Here is a 5,000-nt window from a genome sequence, read left to right on the forward strand (position 1 = left end):
GCCTCGTCCATATGGTTCCAAAAATAACCTTAATCAAACCAACTTTATCATTGTAAGTTTCTTTCATCTCTCGTTTTCATGTGTTTTTTTTTTCGAGAGAGAGAGATAGGGAAAGCATCAGTAATGAAATTAGAAAGAGGAGGAGGAAGAAGAGGAAGGAGAGGAGGAAGGGGAGGGAGAGGAGGAAGGGGAGGTAGAGGAGATGGAGGAGGTGAAGGTAGTATAGGAAAGGTTTAGAAAGGAGAAGGGGAAGAGGAGGAGGAAGAAGAAGAAGAAGAAGAAGTGGAGGAGATAGTGGGGGTGGAGGAGGAGAAGAGAGGAAAAAAAAGAACAAGAAGCAAGAGGAGAGAAGAAAGAAGAACAAGCGGGAGAAGGAGGAGGAGTAGGGGGAGGCGGCAGAAGAATAATGGAGAAGGAAGGGGGGAGTATGGGAAGGAGTGGGAGTGAAGCCGCGGTTAAAGCCAGACACTATTGGGTAGAAACAGACAGGCTGGCAGACAGTAGTTGAGCTTACGTTACAGACAGACAGACACATATGTAAACGGATGATCATAAAGATAGACGGAGGTGTTGGTTGATAGATAAAGGAAGAGGAGGGGGGGAGGGATGGAATTACTGACATTCACAATTAGTTGAGTAAAGACGCTGACAGGAAGATAAACAGGAAGACACAGACGGAGGAGAAAAGTTCGGGTCACTCTTAAAACACACACACACACACACACACACACACACACACACACACACACACACACACACACACACACACACACACACACACACACACACACACACACACACACACACACACACATACATACACACACACATACACACACGCACGCACGCACTCACACGCACACCCAGGCCAGAGGATAGCGTGGGTGACCTTGTCCCCCAGACGGCGCTTGTATGCACATCCCGGGGGTTCTAGCGACGAGACAGACAGACACGTAGACACACCAAGCCTCTTTATATCCGTTAATTATATTCGTTTTATTATAGTTTTATATCAGTTTTTGTTATCATTATTGCTCTTTATATAATTACTCATTACGAAGAAACGTGAGTCGTGTGGGTGTGGGTGTAGGGGTGAGTGGGAGGGGAGATAGTGGGGGGTTCTTTTCTGGAGTAATCAGCTGATACTGGGCCTGAGGGAAGAGGGAGGGGTATGGGGGAGGGAAGGAGGGAGGGAGGGAGTGAGGTGTGGTTGAGTCAGTGCATGTTTGGAACTCATGCGCTGGTAGGGAAGGGGTGCGATAAGGGTAGTAGGAAGAGAGAAGGAAGTACAAAGAGAGAGAAAGAGAGAGAGAGAATAGGAAGAGCCAGGGAAGGAAGTAGAAAGAGAGAGAGAGAGAGAGAGAGAGAGAGAGAGAGAGAGAGAGAGAGAGAGAGATGAAGAGAGATGGAAAGAGGGAATAAGGGAAGAGAAATAGAGAGAAAGAGAGAGGTAGTAGGAGGGGGAGGGACAAGATGGGCGGGTGGCATGAGTCATAGGGTTTCTCTCTTCTCCTCTTCTTTCCCTTTTGACATTTGCAATGAAACTGCTCGACTCCCATAGCCCGTTTAAAGCTCCCTTCGCCCTCCCTTATATTCCCCCTTACAACACAACCCTCCGTCTCAACTCGATCTCATTGACTTCTCAAAAGCTGAGAGACACAACGCAGAGATCCCGACAAAGAGGAGGAAAAAGAGTGCTTGTGCGCGTCGTCACATCGTGCTTGCAATATATTCGCCCGGAGAATCCCTGTGTGAAACCCCAGGCACCGGATCAATCAAAAAATCCCGGCATTTCTAACCATATGCGTTTCGAGGACGTCGAGTCATGGTCTGCTTTCGCGTCTGTCGGGACTCAAAATGCTTGCTTTCCCGTCTCCATGTTGCAGGAACGGACGGGCGTGCATGGGGGGTAAGCTCCGTCGTGTATTGTACATATGCTAAACTTGTCTCGTTTCTGTTGCATGGCGTCATGCTATCGTAGGATCTGCCATGACGTCACGTACCGGCAGAACCTGCTAGAAATCCGATGTTTCTCGCCCTTCTTGTGATACTACGGAGTGTCACTGCCTTCTGACTTGTACAACCACTAGGACGAATCCCTCGCGATGCACACTCATCGAAGTAGCCCTCGAGCTTAACGAATGGGGGGTTAAAATATGGCCGAAAGTAAGTCGTTGTTGGCAGCCCTGTGCGGCGGCGGCGGCGGAGCGGCAGGGCTGTCCCGGGCGTTGGAGGGGACGAGGGGACGAGGGAGCCACCGCGGCCTCACGCTCACACAAGGCTGGCCGCGGAGGGAAGATGAAGCCTCCTTACCGCTCCTGCACACGCCCACAACCCCACAGCTGCCCTACCGCTGCTGCTGCTGTTGCTGTTGTCACTCTCAGCGCCACTACCGAAGCTGCTGCTGCTGTTCAATCTGCTGCCGCCGCCGCCGCCGCCGCTGTTGCCTCTCACACGTTCCTCCTTCCTCCTGCCATCGCTGCAGCTGCAACATCCTCCGAGAGTGACCACCTTGTTTGGGCAAACGCCAGTTGCTCGGTGGTTTAGCGGCATATCGAAAGCGCTGTGGGAGTTATTGACGGCGTGACCTTAAAGATATTTACATTTTTTTACCTTAGATAAAATATATATATATATATATTAAACTGTGATTCTGTGTTCAAACACTCGCACTTAGAACACTTTTTAAGAAGTACTTTGACACCCCCAACCCCACCCACATCTGCTGTCAAGCTAGACTTTTTTGCAAGCTGTGATTCCGTGCCAAAGAGAAACTGTCGAATTCGGAGTGGATTGCAACTAAGAGAAAAAGAGAGAGAGAAAAAAAAGGAACCTATTCCACATACGCAAGAGAAGACATTCCATAAACTAACTGGAAAGCAGTGCGAATCAATCGAGAAGACGAGAATTATTACAAGGAAAGCAAAACACGTCAAAAAAAGAAAAAAGTTTGGTGCAAGGATCGTGGGGTGTGGAAGCCCTGAGAGAATCAATAGCCTCTCCACACACACACACAACACTACGACCTTACCGGCTTCGTGAAACTAACTGCATCGCTGCACGACCGTAAAACTCTTGAGATTAAATAAAGCAAACGGACGGAAAGAAAAGGACAAGCAAGATATAAATAAAGAGACACTCGAGTGCATTGTCTTGGAAGATTTTCAATTTGAGTTTTTTTCCGTTTTTTTTATATATATATAAAATATTGTAGAGAGTTCGTTGTCGTGTATTTTCTGTTTTTATCTAGTTAAAGGAGAGAAGGCTAGCAGGGCCCACACAGGGGGTGGACATTCATAGTCAAATTAAGTTAGATTGTTATAACCAATTCATTAGAATAGACTATTGATGGCTAATGTACCAAAACCCTGAGTCCACATTTTGCTGTGATATAAACAAAAGGATATTTATACACAAACTTTAAGATTAGATGTAATCTATATATAGATGTATATATATAAACGAAACGTAATCAAGATTTATGCGTAGAAACAACGATTGTTTATTTGACTCGTTCAGCCGCTCACACCATCACCATGCGCTGACTCTGTGTGCAATAGATGTTGGCAATGATCTATTTAGAGAAGATCGCAGCCGTTACCTAGGAACTTGGTAACACTGCCTCGCTTGTTACACCAACCTGAACTCGGTAACCTTGGCAGCTCTATGAACTTGAGATATAACGAAGGTGAATATCGATCTGGCACCACCGCCCTTGATTTCCCCTCGGGTGGTCATGTTCAGACACGTTTTTAGACTCTTTCTTTTGTCAATAGAGATCTAATTACTTGAATTTGATTAACATTATGGAACATATGGATGCATTTTCCCATATGTTGTTGTTTTCTTTCTTTATTTTTTTATTTATTTTTATATTGAGGGGAGGTTTATTTTCGAGGGAGGACTCGACACAGCTCGCCGTATCGAAGCGAACCCGGACACTGAAGGCCAGGTGTCATGCATTCCTCTCGCCTTTACTCGCACTTCCTACTTCCCATCCATCTTCCTTCCTTCCTTTTTTTGTTTTTTCATCTTATTTCCCTCCCTCTCTCTCACCCCCTCCCTCCCTCTCAAACTCCTTCCTTCTCTTTTCTTCCGCTACTCCCTCTCCCTCTGTTGCTCCCCCTCCCCCTCCCCCTCCCCCTTCACTCTCTTCGCCCCCTCCCCCCCTCTCACGCCCCTCCTGTGGAAGTACGTGAATTTTCCAAGGACAAGGCTCTGCTTGGATCGACTTGCCTAAATCCGCGTCAATACTTGGGTGGCTGCTTCGGACTCCATGACTGCCTCTTGTGTCTCTTCCACCTGCTTTTATTACGTGTCTTCCCTTTCATCTCTCTCTCTCTCTCTCTCTCTCTCTCTTTCTTGGATTCTTTGCTTGCTTTCTCTCTCTATCTCTTTGTTTTTGTCTGTTTGTCTGTTTATGTTGGTCTCTCTCTTTCGCTCTCTTTTTTTAATTTTCTTTTTTGTCTGTTTCTTTTTTTTTCTTTTCTTTTTTTTTTGTCATTGTCTTTCTATTTTCTTTTATTTCTCTTTCTCTCTCTCTCTCTCTTTCTCTCTCACTCTCACTCTCTCTCTCTCTTTCTCTTTCTCTTTCTCTCTCTATTTCTCTCTTCCTCTCCCTTCCTCTCCCTGCCTCACTCTCCCTCTCCCTCATCCCCCTTTCTCTGTCCCTCTCCCTCTCCCTCTCTCTGTCCCTCCACTTCAACCTCCACACCTTTCCACCAGCTGCTCTTGTCTCCTCCATGCTTCTCCTTCTCTCTCGTCCCTTGCACCATACTTCACGTCATTATCTCCACTCTTCGTTTCTCCAGACCATTAGCGACTAAAGCTTTTGCGAAAGAAAGATGCTGTTGTTTATCTAAGTCTTTCGTTCATCGATCTAGTCTTAGTCGCTTGTTTCGTCTTCTCTTGTCCTCTTTTTTTTCTTCCTTCTTCTTTTCTTCTTCTTTCTTCTTTCTTCGTCTTTCTTCTTCTTCTTCGCCGTCGTTGTTCCTCTTTGA

This window comes from Penaeus japonicus, unplaced genomic scaffold (genome assembly GCF_977035675.1).
Source record: "Penaeus japonicus unplaced genomic scaffold, GWHDUDI00000001_assembly GWHDUDI00000010, whole genome shotgun sequence".
Taxonomy (NCBI): Eukaryota; Metazoa; Arthropoda; class Malacostraca; order Decapoda; family Penaeidae; genus Penaeus; species Penaeus japonicus.